Source organism: Protopterus annectens, chromosome 6.part1 (genome assembly GCF_019279795.1).
Source record: "Protopterus annectens isolate FY-2018-M chromosome 6.part1, PAN1.0, whole genome shotgun sequence".
NCBI classification, from domain to species: domain Eukaryota; kingdom Metazoa; phylum Chordata; order Ceratodontiformes; family Protopteridae; genus Protopterus; species Protopterus annectens.
In genome coordinates this window covers 496,174,692-496,200,732 of record NC_056738.1, presented here as the reverse complement: position 1 = coordinate 496,200,732, position 26,041 = coordinate 496,174,692, and positions in this window count along the sequence as shown.

Below are 26,041 nucleotides of genomic sequence, written 5' to 3'. Positions count from 1 at the left end.
ACAAAACATGCTGGAGAGACAAATATGTGTCATAGACACTGCCCCTCCTATGAAACAGGCTACCCATCCATGTAAAGCTGAGTTCGTCTATTACACAATTTAAGCACAACCTAGACCAGTAAATGGGAAATAGGAAATTTATACTGGACCTAGCACCCGTGTTCCTTATGGACAGAGGTAGTTTATAAATGCCTAGCCCTCGATGTCCTATTTGGATACAGGACATCATTATTCTTTCAGGGAAACTTGGCTAGGCTTAGAAGGGCTCCCAGGTCATTAACCTTGTAACAGTCTATGAATATGGACTTCATTAGTCAATAGTATTCTGAATGCAATAACTGAAGTGAGATTTACTGTAAAATGTGGTTATTGGTACAGATTAACGGAAATGTGTTGGAACCGCATTTGAGTAGCTAGCTGCAAAATTTGTATGATGCTTAGACAATTATTTTGCATTTTAGAAGCATGTAATATTATGTTGTGCTACATTTTGTTAACATATGTCAGTACTATAGACAGTGTATAAAATCTCATTATTGAATGACATTTAGATTTATGTCCGCTGATCCTAGTGAACTCACCTTTTTATGAATTTTATCTTCTGTTGCCTTTCTTTTAATGCCCACAGGTGGTGCTGTGTGTCTTGGCTAGACCTGTGGCAGGACCTTTATGCTTTATGTGGCTGATGTAAAGAGATTACTTCTCTGACACAGGATGCAGAAAAAGCAAATATTCCCCTGAGGTAAAACCAGACATAATGCTTTCACTGCACGGATAGGTTAGCTGCTTTAACAAAAGATATTTATAGAAAGCAAAAACAGCAACATTTATTAGGCAGTTTTGTATTCTCGAGTCAAAGTCCTGACATAAATGAAAAAGTACAATTACTGTTTTATTGATTTTGAGTCACCTACACATGCATGCATGCAGACGCACACACTCTTAACTGCTAAAGAAAAGCACGTCTATAAATATGTTGCACTGTGACTTTTATTTAATTATCATGGTACTCAGATATCACTTCTGCAACATGTTTTATGTAATAAGGATTGTCTGATTTCAGAAAAATTTAAAATGTGCATGTCAATTACCTTTTCTTTTGCTTGTCTCTCTTCTTGAAAAAAAATGGCTGTCATTCTTGAAAAAAATGCTGGAAAATATTTTCAATATTCAAAGCCCAATAAAAGAATTGATGAGTACTCTGAAGTTCAGACCTGTTAGATCTTGCTCATTGCAACACCAGTTATTTTGCACTTTCCTTCCTCAGGAAGAAGAAACCCAGCAGGATTTTCATTTGACCATGCATCCTTCTTATTAATGTTAAAAACTCAGCATGGTATTTTAGAATGCTAACTCAAACTGTCAGCTACCAGTCAATGTCTTTAACCTAACCCCTGGGCTCTGGCTTAAAATTCTGAGACTTGACTGTAATTTCCAGTAATGAAAGATATAGGATACTTTTACTTGTTAATTCCCCATGTTGCCAATTTATTTTTCATTGCTACTTCTACTGTTTGACTGAAGAAAGCACATTTCTCCAAGTGTGTCTTATGAAAAAAGTAATCTTAAATAACAGAAAGATCACATAGATAATATTGCTGTATATTAGAGACAGTAAAATGAAAATAAGTGTAAGAAATAATTCAGATTTTCTCGGCTGAATTTCAAGAGCAACAAACATAATAACTAAATATTTCTTGGAATATTTGTAAATTTTTTTTGTGTTTCTACTTTAAATAAGTAACATGTACATTTATTTAAAATCTTCTGTCCTTCCCTAAATAAAATTTGTGTTTGGCAGAGCCGTAGTTCTCAGTTTTCCATTTTTTTTCATATTTTTGCCATATCACTCATAATGTGTGATGTGTTTTAGTAAATTACTACAGATTATAGTCAATAATATCAGACATAGTTACATAGTTCTTTTTTTTAAGAAATTGCATGTTGATGCAAATCATGTTGTTCTATTTATTGTTTAACTAAATTACAGTAACATTTAACAATTGTTCCTGATTTTTGTGGACTTCTCATTATTTTTGGTTTTGTCAGTGATTCTTGAGCAAAGAAGTCGAGAGGTAGACTTCGAGCTGTTGGGATTTACTACATATAAGGACATATTTTAATAAAGTTAGAAAATAAGTTGGTTCTAGTAGAATTTCATTAGAAAACACACAGGCCATAGAGCCAGACTCTTAAGGAATGTAACAGATCATATACTATAATGGAAAGTATCAGTGGAAATATATGTACATTTTTTTGATCTCAAGTAAACATATATGTTACCAAACAGCCTTTCACTGCACTCAACAATGGACAAAGAGAGAAGAAAAGTGGTATTTGTACTGTCTTGGAATAATCATGAATTCACTACTGAATCTTGATCTATCCAAGAACACTGCAGCTGGTACAGTTTTACCCCATAGGGTGGCATACTAAAGTGAAAAAAATGCCAGAAAAACTAAGAACCTACAAAGGGAAAACTGTGTGGAAAAGTTACCACAGATAACACTAGAAGCACGGCCATAACGTAAAGAACATCATAATTACATGTAATCTACATCAAGAAACAAGGAAGTGCCTACTTCTTACCTCAAGATAATTCGGACCTGTTCAGATTAAAAAAATACACACATGGTAACAAAGGTCCTGTCTTTACACTCAGCAGAAATTAGGACAGTAGACGCATTATTGTATTTTAGCCATTGTTTGGTTCATCAGCTTACCACAGATGAGCCTTCACTCAGAAAAAAAGTTCAATTGGAACCAATACCCTTTGCAGTAATCCTGTGTTTTGAACAGTTGCTTTTTTGGAGTTTTGCTCTGTTACATTACAAAGGCCAGAACCATCTGCTATGGCTTTCTGACTAGATAGATCCTGGCTATGGAATGATGGTATTGTCTTGTACTAAATGCAGTGAAAAATGTTTTGGTGCTATACAGTCTTGATTTAGTTTCAGTTTCACTCTATTATCTACTGGGAATATATGTCTGTGTCTAGTGATTCCACAGATGGTAGTTGGAAGAAGTACCTTATATCTGATGAATGAAAAAACTATGAGAAAACTGATCAGCTGGAGCATATCCAAAAAAAGTGACTTTTCATATAAAATAGTGGAGTAATACCTATAGAATGGCTCTATGTCATTGCATAGCTTTTCATTCATATTTTGTATGTTCATGGTTTACAACTATTTACTAGTTTAATTGTATTAGCTATTATTGCAAGTTAACTTTCTTAATGTGAAAAAGCCACGTTGTTGTCATAATTCTTTAATTTATTTATTACTGACATTTGTTGACCGGGAAAGTCCAGTGGGTCAGAAACCCATTTTCAGTGGAGGCCCAGGGAGGTCCACAAAATTTTTTATAGAGTATTTAAAAAATAAAATAGACAATGAAAACAGGCTTTATAGAATATATAATGGTTATTACTATATAACATACAGTGCTTTCAGAATTAAAAGTCTTAAATAAAGACTGTAGTTTGCTTCAGGTAAATAGCTGTTAAATACTTGGGTAGTAGTAGATGTTGCATAGGAATAGAAAGAGTCATATAATATGTTAGTTGATATAGAGAAAAGTTTTTAGGAAGGTTGAGAGGAGTTACATAGTGGAGAAAAGGAGAAGGAATGGCTAATTAAATTTTATTTGTTTATGGCGACTTAGACTTTTGAGCACAGGAACAGATATGATTATTGAGGTAGAGGCATTTTAGTGCAGATTTGAAAGTTTTTAGAGTCTAGTTGAATGATTAGAAGGCAGAGCATTCCATAATCTGGCAGTGGTACAGGAATATGGGCTTTATCCAGCTCTTTTGTTGGGTTTGGTTATACTTAAAAGCTGTTTGTTGGTAGACCGAATATTCCGGATTGGGGTATATGGTTGAAGGATAGAATGAAGTGCAGGGCAGTTGTTACATTTATATATCAGGTTGTGGGCAAGAGTAAGTTGGGTATAATATAGGTAATGGGGGAATTCAAACCAATTCAATTTTGAAATGGCCTGGCAATAGTGTGTGCGGTTTGGCATCACCGAGGCAAATTTTACTATTTTATAGTAACACAATTGTAGTTTATTGGTAAGAGATATATGAAGGTTGGTAAAAATGGGACTTCCATAGAGGAGGGAAAGGATCAGAAGAGTGTTTGCAAGTTTTATTTTAGTTGGCTTATCTAAATAAAGTTTGTCTGTAAAGTTTGCCAAGTTTGAAAGTGTTTTTTTTTTATTGTATTGAGTATATGTTACTCAAAAGTAAGTTTGTCATCAGTAGTTATCCCCAATCATTTTATTGTCTTCACCAGTTTGATTTCAATGTTGTTTTGTGAATACATTTTAAAATCTGAAGGTGGCGGTTTTGTTGAGAATAGTAAATTTTTTTGAGTTTGGTAATAGCTGTGCATCATTTAGCCAGGTTTCTATAGAAGTAATGGTATTTTGTGTTATCCTAAGGAGATCAGAGAAGTTGTTAGAAGAGGAGATGACTGTGGAATCATAGGCATATTGGACGAATGTACTTTGTTAGGATGGTTTGTGAAGATTATTAATAAACATATTAAAAAGCAGAGGTGTCAGAATAGATCCTTGGGGAACTCATGTGTTAATGAACAGATATTCAGATTGCTTATTTTGCCATCTTAAAGCATGATGTCTGGTTCTGAATAAAATGTTACTGTAGTTTTCTAGAAAGGTAACAGTATTTAGGGAAGCAGTTTAATATGTATGGTAGAAAAAGTCAAAAAGGTTGGAAATAAGATAATAAAATATGATATATCTTATTTATATTATTAAAGGTATCTGTTTTGACAGCAGCATGTCTACTATGTAAATATCAGTGATCAAAAAATCTGGCAAAAATCTTAAGGAACTGGGTATAAAATTGCCAGTAACGTAAACTTTGAAGCAAATAGAGAAACCAAAGTTGTTACATACATAATTTTTTGGGGGTGTGGGGTGTGAAAGAAGAAGGTACCACACTGACTTGAATTTCCATGTAATGTTACATAATGTTTTGATGTGATTATGCCCCAAGTAATGTCTGTCCTTCCTTCCTTCCTCTCATTGTTTGTTCAAGTGCAATTTGCTTCTGACTGCTGCTGCTGCTGTATACGATGCTGACCAGGTTTTATGCCCTAGTAGCTATGCTGGGAATGTTCTAAGGATAGAAGTCTGTAAAATGAAGGAGTAGAGATTACTCTTTAGCAGTATTCTGGAAAGGCAGGATGCAAGAATGCAGTGGTCTTGCATAAGGAAATGATAAATGATAGTAAAGACGTTTAACATAGTCATTCAGTAGCTAGGGTCTGATAGCTAGGATATGCCCAAATATTCAACAACACTAAAGGTTTAAAGAAGCTCAAGCAGAGGAATAGTACACTAAAAGTCCCAAAAGTATTGCACAAGACAAGATCTAACCAAAACATGTGAAAAAGGACAGTAAAACAATGTTATAATGGTAAAAGTGCACAAGCCAGGAAAAGAAGTGGTTGCAACAAACATTTAATGTGAAAATAAAAAAAAAGATATCCCTGGGGATTCAATAAACTTTGTGTAGGCTTAGCACAAAGCCTACAGAGAGTTTACATGTTTGCACGGTGAACAGAAGTGCTAATTGCATATGCATGCTGTGCACCATATTTAAATGCAAACAAATATGATTTTGTGACTAGCAACAGCAGCAGGCATGTAAACCTTTTTACTTACAAGCAAACTAGGTCTGCATGTTTGCATGAAATGCCACAATGATTACCATGGTTATTAATACAGCAATGTATATATTTCCAACACACTACTTGACAGTGTATACAATGCAGAGTATTGTGGAAATCTGTTTCAGGCATACTGAACAAACGGTTGTGTAAATGATCAGTAAGGGTACATAGATTGCATTATAAAGAAACAGTCGGGGAAGTGTGTGTATTGAATAGGGACACACATATGACTTGTAGGAATGAACACAGGGAAAGAGGACAGGTGAAACATGGTGATGTACAGCAGATGTGGGCATGTCAGTGAAGACAGTTGTACCATGAACACTAATCATATATCAACATAATACAGTATGGACTGCACAGTGAATGTATATGGAGAATGTACCATCACTCAGATTGATGCCACAATATAAACAAGAAATGATCGACATCAGCAACTGGCTTAGCTTCTGGGGTCAATCCAGGGGGGATCGTATCTCTCAGTCTGGAATGAGATGGTTGACAGGCCACACTGCTTTGCCAGAGATAGTCTGCACCTGTGTCCTTTAAGCTGTCGGATACTGGCCAAGGTGCTTGCCTCCTCCATAGTGCCTTTCTAGGCAATGTCAAAGCAACAAAAATTCTGAATTAAAAAAGTCAACTAGAGGCAAACTCAAGGTTCTGCTGCTTAATGCTAGGAGTCTAAACATGAAGCTGCACTGGAGGAAATTGCCCACTGCTAGCTGAGAGATTTGGTGAAATCTTCACCCCCTTGGACCCACAGGCCATACCCCAAAGCATAGCTGACAACAGTTCTCTGCGAAGTATCTCTAGAGATCAGGTCATATCTGTGCTCTCCATGACTAAAAACATGGCCTCAGTGGTACTAGATAACATGCCAGGGTACGTACTAAGAAATGTAAAACAGGACCTTGCAGACCCACATAGCATCCTGTTTAACCATAGCCTGAGAGCTACCTTCATTCCAGCAGAGTGGAAAACAGCAACAGAAATCCCCTTGCACAGAGATGGGCCATCAACTAACCCGAGTACTGTAGACTCACAAGTCTAACCAGTCTCATCTGCAAGGCCATGAAAAGAATCAACAAGGGCATAAGTGACCTTCAAACTCTAGACCCAAACCAAGTTGGCTTTAATAAAGGTAGATCATGCTTATTAAACCTTGTACACTTCTTCGAGAAAGTCACCAAACTCCTGGATAAAGGTAAGACAGTGCATACCACTTATCTTGATCTGGCTAAGGCATTTGACACAATCCTCCACTCAGGTATCATTCAGACACTCTCCCAGCTGGGGATTAACCCTTATGGCACTAAATGGATAGCCAACTGGCTCACTGACAGAACACATAGTGCCAAAGTTGGTGACAACCTCTACCAGTAGAGCCTTCACCAGTTGCGTACCACAAAGATCTTTGCTGGGGCTTTTACCATTCAGAAGCTATTTTTTTGGAAGTCCAGGCTACAGTGGACTGCCTTTGGCTTACCAAGTTTGCTCATGCTTGCAAATTGTGTGCAATCATTTGAGTCCACCAATGATGTTAACATATTACAGGCAGGACTAACACAGACAAATGATTGGTGCCAAACCTACGGTCTACAACTGAATGCAAAAATGTGCTATTTTTATTGCCTTTAGTGACCTGGAATTCTCTGCTAATTACAGTATTGATATCACCTCCCTTAAGCTTCAACCCAGTGTTGCGAGACCTGGGAACACAGGTAGATAGCAATTGCATCTTCGACCAACACATTTGCACAGTGGTAAGGAAAGTCTTCTACATTATGCACCTCATAAGTTAAGGTCATCGCATCCAGGTCTGAGGATGTTATAATACCTCTATCTTCAACCCTCAGCAGAACATTAATAGAGTACAATGCACCCTTTTGCATGTTGCATGTACCTCAACAGACGCCCACAGCAGCTGGAGAAACCATAGGGGTTTCTCAACAAGAAAATACAAGGCCACCAAACCATGCCATGACGTATGTGGATAGACTGAAAGCTCTGTCACTGTACTCTACATTGTATTGGCTTTTGAGAGGTGACTTGTGCCTGGCCTACAGGGCAGACTCTGACCCTGCACTAATGGAAATGCTGCACATCCACAAATCTAATGGCACAAGAGTCATTCACTCTAGGGATCTTAACCTAGCCTGTGACATAAAGCGAGCATGCTTGAAAGACAGCTAGATCTCCCAGAGACTGCCTCTCCTCTGGAATAAACTTGTAAATTACACAAAGCAGAACCCCTCACTGACCTATTCAAGTGCAACCTAGATGAATGGATGGGAGAATGCAAATTCCCCCCTGGGTGACACCCATGTCCCTCATGGACAGGGGTAGTCAGTGTTGACCATAAACTCATTCTGTGAATTATGTACACCTAATAAGGACAATTGGTGCTGCTTGTGATGAACTTGACTATGCTTGTGAGGGCTGTAGGACCACTAGCCTAGTGACTTCTTATAAAACTATGACCCTATGTCAACAGTTCTCAGGGGGCATATTACTACAGCTATTATAGAAGGAGCATGTAATGTTAAGGCAGCAATGTGCATTAGCTCACATCATAGATTGTAACATCCTCTTATAGCCATACTGTACATCCATACCTCAATATAGCATGAGTCAATGACAGCAACATTGACATATCAAGTGATTATAGTGTCATAGGACACTATTAGGCTGATGGCCAACATCACATGAAATCCTAGCCATTGTTATAAAATGGAAGTAAAAATGCCTATATGTATATTATGGAAGATAGTAAGACTATCGAACATATGCATATATTTGTTGGATTGCATTACATGCTGCCACTGTCCATATGTGACACGTGCACCACATCATAACAGAATTAGCAATCACACATGCAGTGGTCTGGGTATGTCTTGCACAGGCTCATGGAAGGACTCTACTTCATGATTTGTGTATGCAGATTTGAAATGAGGACATGGTTCGCTACTCTGCAGGAAGGATGTCATATGGCCAGAGGACAAAGGAAGATGCATGGGACTATGTGAATGGTACCCCAAGTGGTAGTGAAATTAGCTATTCCAAAGATCACACAATGACCATAATATACCAACAACCAAACACACAGTAGTACATTGGGCCTGATATGAACATTACCCCTGTGTAGGCATAGAATATGAATGCCATTCAATGTCACAGCAGCAACACCACATATGTATGACTTTAACACTGTCACATTGCACTTTATGGAATATGATAACATTATTGTATGCTAAGGAGAACATGTTGTGAGCACTGTAAGGTATGGATGGGGAGTCGCATCCCTGTGTAAAATTGTCTCATAAGTGATGGTTGTATGTATAGACATGCAAGTAGTTTGTTGTCAGATTAGAACACCTACATGAGTAGTTAAAATAGATTGCAAACACAGTAGTTAATATTATGGCCACAGCGCTGGTTTGTGTTGAATAGTGTCAGAGTATATGTTACACAGGATGACATAATTATTGTATGCTACATGATGTTTTGAGAAGTATTGGAAATAGCTGTGGACTCACATATTGTTCTAAAGCTACCTATTTACATAGCACAGTACTTAACACTAGCACCAGGGCACAATTCTAGCTTTTATATTCTAAGACAATACTTTATAGCTGATGACATCAGCAGACCCGGTGAGAGGAAGATGGTAATAGCAGTATCCCACATGCTAGTGTAAAATGCTCTCTCCAATGTCAAGCAAGTGCAAAAACACACACATGCATACCAGTTGACTGCAGTGAGAAAACTCCTACCTGTCTAACTACGCAAACTGGAGAGCTCAACACTTAAAGCAGCCACCACAGCACAACTCTGACTTTTATAATGCTGCAGGGCAATTTATAGTGATGACATCATCACTGGATGTTAGATACAAGATATTGGGAGGCCTGAATAAAATGTATGTGTAGGCATGTCCAACTGTCAAAATATTGGTATTCCATGGGATTGTAGTGATGACTGTAAGATACACAATTATGCACTTCTGACTAGACAGACACACACATATCAGTTGACTGCAGTAAGATTAGAACCCCAACCTAAGGTACACAGATTAGAGAACTCAATACTTAACCACAGCACAAGTCTTACTTTTACAAGGCTGCAGGACAATTTATATTGGATGACATAATCATTGGATGTTGGATAGAAGATGCTTGGAGGCTTATCTGAAATGGATAGCTAGCCATGTACAACTGTTGAGATATTAAAGATCTGCATGTTACTACACTGAGGAGTGTGCAAAGTGTAGCATTTCCCGTTGTGTTTCCAATGAGCAGGTATACCTTGAAAGGACAGGTTTGCAAACTATTTGCAAATAGCTGTTCACATTACTACAAATGTTGAAAAACCTGAATGTGTATTGTCATTATAAAGATGTGTATGATATACAAGAAAGCATTTGTTATTTATTTCTGTAATATAGTTGATATATTTGTGAACAGTACTGAGATACTAAGTTTGAAGTGCATGGGTGGAGGTAATGGATAGCTGCAGTATAAATATATGTTCTTTCCTTTAAAATTGTCTTCCCTTTGTTTATGTTTTGACATGTACTTACATGGGAAGAAGACTAAATGAGCAGTAAACATAAGTAATACATGCTATTGTGCACTTTCCATAGTGCAACACTGAGCAGCTGGTTTGCATGATCAATGGCAAAGTGTTTGCGCATGCGAGATACACACTTATACTGCTTCCCCTGTTTGTGTATACTTAAGCAGCAAGCAAACATCAGCCTCATTGCAAAATTTATGAGAGTTCTGAGCATTGAGTGTATGAAACGCATCTGCTGCTGTGTAGTTGACTCTGTGGCAGCAAGTGTAAATGCATTGACACATTTCTTTTGGAGACCAAATGATATAAGGTTCGAATCCAGGTGTATGTAATTGTTTTAAATAAGTATTTATAATGCAATGAAATAATTCTTTACATTCATTGTGTGTTTCCTTAGTGCAGCGTTTTTAAGCGGCATTGCATGGAGGTAACCATGCTAGTGAATAGCCATTCACCATTGCTAGGCATTGGTGTATGATGCCAAACTCCACGCAAATAGAGATCAAAAAGTGAAAGGCTCCATTTTTTTTTTTTATTTATGTGTGTTGTGTGTGATTCTATTATTCGACCATTTTAAAGGTGTTAAATAGAGGTACATAGGAAAGTGGTGAAATGGGGGGCAAGCAGTGGAACAACAAAGTGAAAGCAATATAGGAATTTGCAGAAGGGAGGTAGGAAATAACCATAGCTATCCACTTCATCAACTGTGTAAAATGAATATGTATCAAATATGGGTTGAATTTGGACTGTCAACTCAACAAAGAGGCGTGACAACAATGCAATGATGTTGTATAGCCAATTGGACCGAATAAAGTGCGTCAAGAAAACACCTGTGCAAAGTGCAGAGCTATGTATGGGACAATTTTTTTTTTTTTTTTGTGGGACAGGTGCCCATTTTTTTATTTTTACTTTAGTAAGATAGGAATGTTGGGTAAGGGACGCTTGTATTTCTGGGTCAGGTAAGTAGGGTAGGTGAGGAAGTAGATGCAAACAAACAGGACAAACAAGGCAAAACACAGGGATGGTGAAGGACATGACATGTTGGGGGACACCATTATTGGGGCCAGGGAGGGTTAAACAGATGTCCATGCCCATCAAATATGGGGACAGTGAGAATCTAGTCCTCACCCACAGGACTGTGATCACCATCCTCTTACTCCATTGGCTGTTGGAGTGCTTGATGTCTTCTCCTGTGGACCATAATGGAGAGCAGTCTCTCCATCTGGCATAGGCATGCACCAATGGTCCTGTGCACAACTCTATCCACCAGTCCTGGCATATCCTGGCAGGTGATAAAATTCCCACCTCCACCTGTATTCCCAGAGGGTACCAGAGCACCAGATGCCGGGGTAGTGTTACCTAAGGATGCAGGTAGTTCAGGGAGGGGAAGCAGAGGCAGTACTGCCATGTTGGGTCCCAGATGTGCTAGGCGTCAGTGCGACAGCCTGTGGAGCAGGGGGCAGGCTGAGCCACTGAGGTTGGCCTACCTCCCTGTGCTTTAAACTATTTTGTGATTTGTCAGAGATGGTTGACATGGAAACGTTTTGATGACACACAGAAAGAACAAAGAGAAGGATTGGGGTGAGAGAAAAAAAGAGATAAAATTAGCACTATCATATGTGACATACAATGCATTATCACAATAATAAAGTATTTTATCTAAAGGTATGCATTTAAGTATACTTCTTAACAACTACAAACTATAATTATGGCATGCTCAAAGTAATCCTAAGTTAATAGCAGGGAATTTATGCTACTTGTGTAGAAATTAATTTATGTAATATTTTTAAAGGATTTTACTATTTTATATTTGTTACTTATGCTATTTGAATCCACAATGTCTGACTACAGTCTTTTACAGAAGAGAACAAGAGAAGAGCATTATGCATACCAGTCTTGCCTGTATGCAACTTTCTATCTACTATAACTTCTATTTATCAATATACTTACACAATTGTGGGATGTTACCAGTTCTGAACTCATCCAGCCACTGAATGAGTGTATTCCTCTTGTACCTTTTCAAGTCATTAAAGTGATGTGTACACTATTCTCCAGTGTGTGGAATGCCATTTGCAATGGAGACAACTTTGGCCAGACTATTCCAAGACTCAGACCTGTACTGGGGGCTGGTATAGTGTCCCTGCAAAAGCCTTCAGCTATGGTGCTTTACAAGGAGTCCAGTGAAGATTCTGGACTCCTCAACACCCCACCTCTGTGCCCTAAATTGAGTACCTTCCCTTCTATCACCAGACATGTCCAACCAGGGAGAACAGCAATAGCTAAGAATGATTTCCTACCAATGCATGTTATCGCATTTATTGGTAGTGCTCAAACCTGGACAACAATGTCAACTGCATTTTCAAGATGTTGAGTAGAGAGCAACAGTGGCAAACAGAGAGGATAGTAGTTTTGGAAATTGGAAGTTAATGTGACACTTGGCATTATTTGAAGGTTGTTTGCTGCTGGAACTGGAGGTGATTTAACCTTGCAGACACATACTGGGGGCATAAATTTCTTTACCTGGCACATTTTTGGTTTGAATTTATACACTGATAAAATTGATTTTTACAATTTGGGATTCAAACCTATGCATAAGAGACAAAACATTTTCTTCCACACTGGTGATTTTTCATCCTTGTCACAGAAGAAGTACTTCTCAGATATACTCAATCATATAAAATACACATGACAGACTGAGGGGTTAACCATGTATGTGTGTGACCTGAGATGGTCCTGGTTTATACATTCATGCATCTATGAGTCTTACTGAAGGCCATCCAACACCAGATAGCACGCTTATAATTATAGAAACAGAGTAGTTAATATACTCTGTCATACATATAATTAATATGTGCTCCATTGCTATGCATACTTGTTATTTATAATAATGTGTAATTTTTTTATGTGATATTTAACATCAAGTGAAATATAACAACAGTAAAAATATTTGGAATTTCATGTATTAGAATCCAGGGCCATCTATATTGCAGCCCTACACTTACACCTGCAGCCACAGGAATAGTTAAATAACACTTGTATATTTTCCTATTCATTATTAACTTCTGTGTGCTAACCGCCATGTAAGTAAAACAGAAAATAAACCAACTCCAGAAGCAAAAGCCGAATGAATGAGGAGCCACCAAGCTGAACAAACGATTCCTTAAGTGTTGCACCAAAACCACACACTTTATTGCTTCAAATAAAATAACAAATAATCCACATAAATTTGTAAGCGCTTTCATTTAAACTTTGTTAAACTTCATTACACAATTTTAAAATTGTGACATCACTTCCTTTTATACTATCTGAATCACTTCAATTAAAAACACTATTAGTCAAATAGCTCTTAGTGCTGCTGATAATAACATGCTCTATTACTTTTTTGCTAAAGAATACAATTAATACTATAAACACAAACAATGAAAGCAACTTCCTAAGTAAAATATGCATAATGGATAGGACTTCCAGAAACTGTATGTCAGATATATTAAAATTCAAATATACAATCTTATAAAATTTAAATGATTTAAAATGTATATATATATATATATATATATATATATATATATATATATATATATATATATATAAGATATGAATAAATAAATAATTGATTAAATACTGCATATAATTATATGAATTAATACCATATAAAGAATATATTCTATGATGTATATTTTATATATATAAATAAATCTTTAAAAAACATGTGGGGCAACATTTGACCAGATATAAATATATTTAAATTTAAACTGCATGTTACCTAATTAATGTAGGCTCCATTTAATACCATATAAATCACACAATTTTATTTCTATGTAATGCCTTCAGTTTCAATACTGGGGTAATTGAGCTACGCTCATTTATTCCGGGCCACATATCTACTTGTGTTCTTATTTGCCATTGCAATTCTTTAAGTTTTAAGTACAGGCCCCAAGGTCTCCTATCCTCTGTTTCCACATGCTCAATCACTATAAAAGAAAACTGGTGATCTTTGTACTCACTAATATGTTTTGCTAGTGTATTGTTAGGTTTATTTTTCTTTATAGCATATTCATGCTCATATATTCTTTGGGCTAAGTATCTTTCTGTTTTCCCTATATAGAAAGTTGGGCATGAACTGGATGTAGCTAGGTATACTACAGCTTTTGATTTGCAATTATATTTACCATGTAGATAAAACTTCCTATTTCTAAGTTGAAAAGATTCACTTATTTTAATTTTATGCCACCAATGACAGGCCCCACATTTAGTCATACCTATATTCATATACATAGGCGATTTTTTACATGTTTTAGAATTTCCTTGAAACTTCTGCTTTTTCTGTAGACTATTTTGGGGTTATCATTAATCTGATTTCTACAATGGGGGTCCTCCATCAATATAGTCCAATTGTCAACTAGGATTACCCTGATTATATTATGCTCTTGGGAGAAAGTAAGCACTAAAGCTCTCAAGAAGTTGGTCTCTCTCTTTGGCCCACTTATTACATCATTATTTTGACTGATGTCACTGATGTCAAGTGAATTGTTAGAATTATGTACTGTAATTTGTTTGTCTAAAATAGGTAAAAAATGACCATTCAATCTCTTAAAGGTAACTTCATGTATTAAAGTGTCGACTAGTGCTTCTGGATAACTTCTATTCAGAAACATGTCATGTAAAAAGTTGCATTCTTCTTCAAATTGATCAAACTTGGCCCTTACTAATTGTCCTTTAACTACAGACTTTTTGATGTTCTGGATGGCAACTGCTATAATGCAAGAAGCAATTAGAGTAAGACTCTTTTCTATGAATAACTGCTATATAAGCTTGGTTAGGACTATCTTTCATGAGATGTACATCCAAATAATTCATATATTCATTATTGATATCCCATGTAAATTTCAGGAAATTTGTAGTGGTATTTATATATGTTAAAGATTCATTCAACGTACCCAGTGTACCATTCCAGATGATACTAATATCATCCTGAAACCTATGATACAATTTAATGAAGATTTTATATTTGGTTTTAAATACATAATTCTTCTCCCAGAAGGCCATAACCAAATTTGCATAGGTCCCCCCACATGGTGACCACATAGCAATGCCCTTTTTCTGCAAATAATATTTCTTGTTGAAGGTTATAAAATTATTACTTAATACTATCTCTAAGAGTTCCATAATTAAGTTTATTAACTTGTGTCATGTGATGTTGCATCAATATTTCATTGACCCATTCATGTGCTCTAAAAAAGTCCAAGAATCTTTACAGATTTGTATTTCTTTTCCAAGGATCTTTTTTAATTCATAGTCTATGTATTTTGCATATGCTGAAGTGATAGAATCTCTTCTATCAACTAGTGGGCACATATGGAGGTCCTGTATATTTTTATGAATCTTGGGGGGGGGGTGCCAAAAAATGGGATTCTGGGAGTTGTAATGTTGAGGTAATTATATAAATCTACATTAATACATTCTTCTAAGAAAATGTCATTTATTTGTTCATAAATCTTTCTATAAGCAGTATTCAACTCATTCAGTGACATTTCCGTGTACGTGTCTGTATTCAATATGTCATTTAATTTATGATTGTACATTTCTTGACTCATAATAACAACTCCACCTCCTTTATCTGGTTTCATGATTCTTACTTTCTCATTAACTAATGATTTCAGAACACCTTATTCATCTTCATTTACATTTTGTACATATTTTCTCTTATTGTTGAACATGTCTAAATGCTTTAATTCATGTTCACACATCTTCTCATACATCATTAATTTAGGGTGTAAAGGTGGATTACATGTGCTGCTAATGTTGAATTTGTTTTTCACTTTATATATGCCATCTTGGTATAGTAAACTAAAATTAATGTTCCTTAAAAAATTTTAATGTCTATCATAGTACTAGTAAAATCAAAAGACCTAGATGGAACAAAAGTATTTCCCTTAGCTAAAACATCTGCCACTTGTTCATCTACATGAACTTCTGAAAAATTAAAAACCTTAAAATCCCTACTAGTATTCACTATAACATGTTCATCATATTCACATAACATATTATTAGATTGCTGCATGTCATATGCAACACATGGGTCAGCTATAGAAATTAAGCTATTAAGTCCTCCATTGCTTGCTTTTTGGCTTGGCTCCTTGAAACCCTGCCGCTTGATTATAAAAATGTTTTTTTTTTTTGTTTTTAGTCACTCTGATCTTCTGAGCTCAGGAAATTCTTGATCCTATGCAGAATCACCTTGCTGAACACTTTTTCTTTTCCCATTATACTCGGTATTTATACTGTCTACGTTGTTATTATGCCTGTATCTTCTTTGGCTTCAAGGGGGCTTAGGGTATGCTATTCCATTTTCATACTGATTCAAGTCTCTTCCTAACTTATGCATTTTACCAACTTTTAATTTTAAAATCTGTTGATCAATGCTATTATATATCCATAGCATCTCATACTTTGTATTTTCATATGTAATATCCTCTCTGATGTCGCTATCCAATCCACTAAGATCATTCATGAGTACTTTAATATCTGTTTCATTGTACTTTATCATAATATTTAACAATTCTTTCCTACTTCAGTCAAAAAGCTGCATTAATCCCATATGTAAGGGTAAGTTGTTAGCTAAGACCATGGGGTAGCGCCAAAAGTGCAAGCCCTTTCGAATTATATTTTTCTTGATGCATTCTTGCAGATATGCATTTTCTAATTGTAATTTTCTGCATTTGAGTAGCTTAATGTCAAAGTCATTTAATTTATTTTCAATAGAATTTGTACCTTGTATATGTCCACCAGAAAAAGTGAACTCTGATTTCAACCATTCATTAAGGACAGGTACTTCCCTTCTGTGTCCATTATTGTTGCCTAAATTCTGCCCAAAACTATCCATGCATATCCCTGGTGTCCGTGGACTTCTGTTTGAGGATGCTGGTCGGATCTAACAGCAGCATTATGAGCAGGGGGATTTGAATTCCCCAAACAAAATGGCGTAGCATTAAAATTGAATGTGGTGCTGTCTCTAAGTGCGTTCACACCACAATTAACAGAACTAGAAGCAGGAGCATTCAGTCGCTCATACAAACTGTCAACTCTTTGTGATAGTTGCATAATAAGTGCAGTTAACTTACCAATCGACCCTTCAGTTCTTCTGGTTTCATCATCCAACTGTATGGCACCTTCAGATTTGTTTCCAGAAGACAGTAAAATAAAAAAATAAACCAACTCCAGAAGCAAAAGCCGAACAAACGAGGAGCCACTAAGCTGAACATATGATTCCTTAAATGTTGTACCAAAACCACATATTTTATTGCTTCAGATAAAATAACAAATAATCCACATAAATTCATAAGCGCTTTTGTTTAAACTTTGTTAAACTTCATCAGACAATTTTGAAATCATGACATCACTTCCTTTTATACTTTCTGAATCACTTCAATTAAAAACACTGTTAGTCAATTAGCTCTTAGTGCTGCTGATAATAACATGCTCTATTGCATTTTTGCTAAAGAATACAATTAATACTATAAACACAACCAATGAAAGCAACTTCCTAAGTAAAATATGCATAATGGGTAGGACTTCTAGTAACTGTATGTCATATATATTAAAATTCAAATATACAATATTATAACATTTAAATGATTTAAAATGTATATATATATATATATATATATATATATATATATATATATATATATATATAAAAATAAATAATTGATTAAATACTGCATATAATTATATGAATTAATGCCATGTAAACAATATATTCTATGATGTATATATATATATATAAATCTTTAAAAACCATGTGGGACAACATTTGACCAGATATAAATATATTTAAATTTAAACTGCATGTTACCTAATTAATGTAGGCTTCATTTAATACCGTATAAATCACGCAATTTTATTTCTATGTAATGCCTTCAGTTTCAATACTGGGGTAATTGAGCTATGCTCATTTATTCCGGGCCACATATCTGCTTGTGTTCTTATTTGCCATTGCAATTCTTTAAGTTCTAAGTACAGGCCCCAAGGTCTCCTATAATCTATTTCCAGATGTTTATTCACTATAAAAGAAAACTGGTGATCTTTGTACTCACTAATATGTTTTGCTAGTGCATTATTAGGTTTTTTTTCTTTATAGCATATTCATGCTCATATATTCTTTGGGCTAAATATCTTTCTGTTTTCCCCATATAGAAAGTTGGCATGAAGGCATTACATAGAAATAAAATTGTGTGATTTATATGGTATTAAATGGAGCCTACATTAATTAGGTAACATGCAGTTTAAATTTAAATATATTTATATCTGGTCAAATGTTGTCTAAAGATCTATTTATATATATATATAAATATACATCGTAGAATATATTGTTTACATGTTATTAATTCATATAATTATATGCAGTATTTAATCAATTATATATATATATATATATATATATATATATATATATATATACACATTTTAAATCATTTAAATTTTATAAGATTGTATATTTCAATTTTAACATATATGACATACAGTTTCTGGAAGTCCTATCCATTATGCATATTTTACTTATGAAGTTGCTTTCATTGTTTGTGTTTCTAGTATTAATTGTATTCTTTAGCAAAAAAGTAATAGAGCATGTTATTATCAGCAGCACTAAGAGCTAATTGACTAATAGTGTTTTTAATTGAAGTGATTCAGGTAGTATAAAAGGAAGTGATGTCATGATTTTAAAATTGTCTGATGAAGTTTAACAAAGTTTAAATGAAAGCGCTTACGAATTTATGTGGATTATTTGTTATTTTATTTGAAGCAATAAAGTGTGTGGTTTTGGTGCAACACTTAAGGAATCATTTGTTAAGCGCCATGTAACACTGCTTAGCATGTTTGTGTGGTGCCCGATATTCTTGATAGAATGTATCCATTTTGAAATTGTCTACTGTCTGCTTCCTCTCTGCAGGTGTTCTAGACCTGCAGGTGTTGAGGAAGGTTATTAACTGCCACACATTACTAAGTGGCTTTGCACGATGGAAAGCAAAAGATACAACAATGTATCATTTTTGAATTCAAGAAAGTATGCCTTCTGTCTGCAGGTGCTCTGCCTGCTTCTTGTCTGGGCCATTAGTCCAGGTTTGTGTGATGTTAAGCATCACACAAATAAGACAAGCAAAGCTAAACTTGTTTTATCCTTGTGACCAGTGTTTATATTAGGTTTCATCCTTAAAAGACAAAGGAGGGACTTGAATCATGATTGACAGACAGTATATGCTGTGTGGATCAACATGTTTCGCAGATGTGCTACACACATAAGTGATTCACAGGAGTAGTTGATGTATTCATTTTCAAAGTAGTACATTACATGACATTTATTGTATTTTTCCATTTCCCATGTTTGTACTAAACTACACAAATACTGTGCAAATACTAGCATTAAAAAAAGAAAAGAAAGCTACAAAATTAAACACTACTGTGAGATATATGTTAGTACACATGAAATGTTTTTACACAAGTCTGGATTTGAACTCATACCAATGAACCTTCAAAACACAGTAAGGGTGTCTTGTCTCTCTTTGCTACAGAAACAGCTTTACAACAGAAAATGAAAATCATTGTACATGCAAGCAAGTCCAAAATCATCCACAGTATTAACAAGACATATGGCACTTGTACACTTCTGAGATGTTTGTACATGTATTAATTTCAGATACAGTACAATGAGTGATCACATGACCATTTATGACTATTGTTTTCAGAAATGCATTTCTGTCTTATCTCTGTATGGTTTTCATTCCTTTCTTATCTGAGCAGTAATCTGAGACATGCAGGCTATAAAACATTTTGTATCATTGTCCTTAAAATGTGTGAGAATATTAAATAACAATAATATACAGTTTTCAACAAATGCAGAGGAGGTTGGATGTTACTGAACAGAAACTGTGAAATGTGTGCTGCTTACTTATATTTAAAACCATGATACAATTACTTCTACTCTTTGTAAGTCTAACCTGTTTGACACACCCACTGGAGGGAAGGGAGTCTGAATTGCTGTTGTGTTTTCTTTCTCCCTACCAATAATCATTCCCAGTTGGAATCCACTAACAACAAACCATGAGAGGTGGCTGCACTATGTTTACATCTGTTATACAAAGCCAAGAATTTGGGATTCAGCTATTCTAATGAGTTCATACCTCATTTACATCTTCACCATGCTCATAGGCCTGAATCTACACTATAAAAAGGTAATCATGTTACTAGGGAACTGGAAGGTGAGGAGACTTGTTTATGTGGATAACAGAGAAGAATATTGGTATTACTTTGGATTTTTCTGCACAGAGTACTACTGATCTTCATAAGGTATGATTGCATTTTTCAGTTATATACTGGAAATGCTCACATGTCACTAGGAAAAAATGCATTAGCAAGTGATACTGTTATCTGTATGCACTTCTTAGTAATTTACTGATGACATAGACATTTTTGTCAGGGCATTTTACTTTTTCAGATGCACAGCCTTATTTAACTTTTATGAGAAGTGTTAATGCTACAACTGTTCCTCTTTACACTCTTTTATTGTTATTTCAGTGAAATGTAAATGTCCTATATTGTCAATGGCACAGGGGTGTTAGCCTTTTAGGATAGCCCATAGACACCTCTAGAGGAGTGCTGGCCATAGGTAGAGGTGACTGGCAATTGCATACAAATGAATGTCATGTGGTAAATGTGGGCACATATTTATGGGAGAGTTTGTTTGATAGCAATTATAACAATTCACTGATGGTTTATCCTTTGTTTGGCACAGAAATGTCATTTGTCTGTTGTTTTGGGGGTGGGGGAGCCAAGTTCCATCTCTGTGTTGCCCCAACCAAAATGTTTTTAGAGATGTTTGCTTTGCTATTGTTATTTCTTGCTTTGGATCAAAGCTTTGCTTGTGTGTGACTGGGATATGTTTCAACCACATAACCCTTTTTATATTTGAATAACTTGAATTGTTTTTCTCCATTGGGTAATATTGAAAACTTATATGTGTTATATGTAAGCAGGACTTTTACTTATGTGATATTTATGTGTAGTATCCTTCTTTTGTATTTTATGTCACCTAGGACTATGGCACCCAAGCATCCCAATCCTTTAAAACCCCATTTCGGTGATCCAAAAAACAATGTCATTATTCAAGCATTTCAGCAGCATGGTGCTTTTCTGCTTGAGAGAAGACATGGGGATATGTCTGGAAAAATACAAATTTGGAACCAGATTATGAATGATATGAACATTGTTGAGGGACGCAGCAGGACATATGATCAAGTGCACCATAGGGTCACTGACATGATTTCATTGGCCCAGAGGAGAGCAGCTGCAGTGGCCCATGGACAGCTGGCTACTGGGGAGGCCTGCTACAGAGCTACCACTGACACCAAATGAAAAGTTCCTGTCCACTCTCAGGGACCCTGAGAGCTCAGTGGAAAGTGCACAATAGCATGCGATTGATGTTGGTGCTGCTGTTTCAGGGAGGACAAGTATGTCCCAGGATGTGCTTTCAGTTAGGCTTACCTATGTCAATTTTTAAATATTTCTTGTATAGTAAAATATTGAAAGCAATACTTAAGTTGGTTTAATACATTTTTATTTATGGGGAGGGGACTAGTTATAGGCTGATACAGTTAACAACACATTCTGGTTCATTGCACATGAGCTTGGGGTGGAGGTGTCATCCAAGTTTCAGTTAAATGTACTGTTAATAACATATAAAGGCCAAATATTTTCCCTGTGTTATTATTATTGTGATGATGATGTCCTTACATTTTGCTTAATGTCTTCCAGGACAATCCCCCCTAGCAAGTGGAGTCATCTGCACATGGTAAGCCAAACATTTTTATTTCAGTACTGATGAGCGTTTTACAGAATTATTCATTTATCTGTATGTGTGAGGTGGGTGTCAGGACTGTGTGTGTATTGCTGTACCATCTGTGATAGTGGCACCAGTGTTAGTTTGTTAGCATATATTGAACTGTAGTAGTATAGCTATTAATTTATTTCCTGTGTTTGTTGCTTATTATCACAGGTGATCCCGACAATGAAAGTGTAGGACTCTTACCACCTGATGTCATAGTATCGGCAGACACTGATGATGATGGTGGCCAAACACAGGCACAGTCAGGGGATGCAGAGGTTGAATCTGACACTGAGGTTGACAATCAGCCATCACTTGTAATTCTATCAGCCAGCAGGTCTATGAAAACTCATTCCAGTGACCCTCAGATATTGCACAGCAGGAAGGTGAGACACTTGATCAGGGTACTGTGGTTACTCCGGCTTTAGTGCCTGTTGACTCTGGCTGTGAGTGAGGTACCACACAGGAGGGTTGTTTGGGTTGCTCAGAAGAGGCCTGCTGTTCATCCTCCACCTGATCCAGGTGTATCTTTCCATGCCAACCAATATATGTTTAGCACTATCATGTAGGTGCAGGCACAATCCAGTAGGGCCTCTGAGGAAATGCTTAGGGTTGTAGATGTGGCATAGGCTGACATGCGTGACTGCCTTTACCTTGCTACCAGTTCAGTGGATTAGATAAAGGACATGTTGAAACAGGCAGTGTTGGCGACGGAACGTCTGCTGGGAGGGGACGGCATCCACATGGGCAGGCCAGCCACATCATCTGATATTAGCTGATGTAGTTGTGTCCGATCATGCTCCCATAGTGGCACTACTGCCATTGCTCCATCAGTGGTTAAGGTGTCTACACTCAGACGTGGCAGGCCATGGGATCATGGTCCTGGGTGTACTTGTGTAGAGAGCTCATCCAGCAGATGTCAGTCATGTTAAAGTAGCAGCAGTGCATCTGACTGTGGGTGTGGATGTGCCAGTGCAACTCCTGGCAGAGCCAGTTCTTGAGGTCAAGTACAACGATGATGAACTGTTACCTCTACCATACATGGTTCACACTTGTCTGACATACCAGCACATAGAGCTAGCACAGTGCTTGGCTGTCTTCTTACAGACACATACACACCAGTTTCACAGTTAAATGGTTTCAGTCATGAGGCTTAAAGCTTATTCTGTCTCAGTGGCCATTTGATACTTTATCTAAATGTCTGCCTGTTTTTCTTACTTACTCATATGCACTCACTACCTATTGTATCAGCCTAGGTCTTCTACCCCCCCCCCCACACACACACAACACCCTGTGCAAATGATGATAACTGTGCCATGTGCTTGTTTTCTATTGTTTGTATTCAGGGATACATAAGTCTTTTGTCTGATGCTCATGCTCAGGGTACATAGCTGACTTAGTGCTTAGTATATCTGTTTTTGTGATGCAGTTTGCAAATTGTACTGCTTTCTTACAGGTTTTTGTAATGTGTACATCCCTGCCAAACTGTTAGACCAACAAAGCTGGACCAAGCCATAAATAAAAATGTGGCAAAGACCCAACAATGGTGAGAGTTTTTAAACATTGTGGTCTTACAAACTTAGACAGTTGATGGAATAACAGGTTTTACATTACTATTTTTATGTTTGTTCTGACGGATATGAAGTCTGAAACTGAAATGTGTGTCATTATTTTCTAACGTCACTCTTTAATGATTTTCCATTACAAACATATGAGGTAAAAATATAGACATTCAATGAAAATCTGTACATTTTAGATGTAAAGCCTATTACTTGATAGAAGACACATGTATTCACATAGGTCTGTGCTGCCACATCTTGATGTAATTGCTGTAAAAATAACCTACCTTATACTTACTTATATTACCAAGTAACAGTATGCAAGAATATGCCATTCATTTGTATTATTAGACATTAATTTTTGTATTCCAGGTTCAACACTTATCTTGGAAATCCAGCAGTTGTAAGAGTTTTAGTTCAGGGCTGACTCTGATGCTAGTAGTACACAGCCATTACATGGGTAAGTAAAGGTTGTGAATGTTGCTTTGCATCAATGTTACTGTACGTATGTGCATAGGATGAAGGTTTTAGCCCCTTAGGTGGTGAGAGTGTGTTCTATCCTTTGCCTCTTGGCCAGTGCAATGCCAAAATTGTGCACGTCTATGTCTGCCTACACCAACAACGGCTGTTGGTTCCCCCTCTGACTCCTCTCTTGTGTGTGGCTGCGGTGACCTTGCCAGATGTGTGGCCCTTCTCCTTGCAGTTCCTGCTAAAGCTGTTTTCCCAGGATAATGTTGTGGAACATGGCACAGATGGTGAATATTTCGGCACATGTACAAGGATTGGACTGCAGGGCTCCCCCAGATTATCTAGGTGCCGGAACCATGACTTCAGCAGCCCAGACACATACTCTATAATATTTCTAGTCTGAGCGTGTACCTCACTATAGCATTCTTCAGTTCATGTGTGGATGCATTTCTGATGGGCATCATCAGCCCTGGTTCCAGTGCATAACCAGAATCCCCCAGTAAATGACCCTGTGGGATATCTCCCCTGTAAACATCTCATACAGTTGAGAGTTGTGTTAGATATGTGAGTAACTGCCTGGGTTGCCAGCACATGTATTCAAGGTGATTCCCGTAGCATTACACATGACCTGGCAGTTAATAGAGTGGTAGCCCTTTCTATTTATGTACACCCTTCCCTGTTCCCTGGGTGGTGCTTTGATTTCTACATGTGTACAGTCTATGGCACCCAGGACTTCAGGGTAGAACTCCTGCATAGTTCTAGCTCTGTTCTCAGTTGCATGGGGAAAATATATGTACTCTCTGGCATAAAGCAGCATAGCATTCAGGAACTGATGGAGGATCCTGGATGCTGATGCTTGTGACACCCCCAGCATGTCTGGAAGGTTTCTGTAGCTAAAATTTTAAGTGCTACACATACCTTAGTCTCCACTGGTATTGGTTCTCCTCAGCTTGCCCTTGCTCTCAGTTGAGGATGGCAGAGATTGCAGAGCTCCTGTAGTGTCTCTCTATCCACCCTGTAGTACTCTATAATTTCCACCACATGAAGATTATGAAAAGTTAAATGGTGTCTAAAAACTCTTCTTCTTGACTGTGGTCTATCAGCATTAGCATAGACATGAGCCTGCTGCACATACACATTAATAAGAGCAACAGCAGCCCCTAACATTCTTTCCATGTAGCCTAGTTTCTGTGGCTGTATTCCAATAGGTTTTGGAATTCGCAGAGAAAAACAGCACTGAGTCTACACGGTTGATTAATAGCTTGTTGAATAAGCTCTTCCATCCTGGATTGGTTGATTAGCATGCACTACAGCTGCTTATGCTGTAATTAGCATTAACTCCGTGTCGAGCCACTTACTGAATACATAATAGTGCATTAGCAGCCCATGTCAGCTTTATTGAATCTGCACCATCCATTAAAAGTGCAGTAGTACATAATATGTATAAGTAAAGCAGAGTATTTTAAGATGATCATCTTATGTTTAAAGATAACCCAGCCACTGGGGATGCACAAGCCAGTGCATTTCTTTGTGCCGGTCCCAAGCCCGGATAAATGGGGAGGGTTGCGTCAGGAAGGGCATCCGGCATAAAACTTCGCCAAAACATTTCATGCAGTCACCAAGAAAATTTTTTATACCGGATCGGTCGAGGCCCTGGTTAACAACGACCGCCACCAGTACTGTTAGCCTACAGGGTGCTGGCGGAAATTGGGCTACTGTTGGCAGAAGGAGAAGAAGAGGCGGAAGACATGGCCAAAGGCAGGAGGAGAGGAGAAAGGCTAGGACTGTGGTAGTGAGGGTCGGAACTTTGAATGTTGGCAGTATGACTGGTATAGGGAGAGAGCTAGCTGATA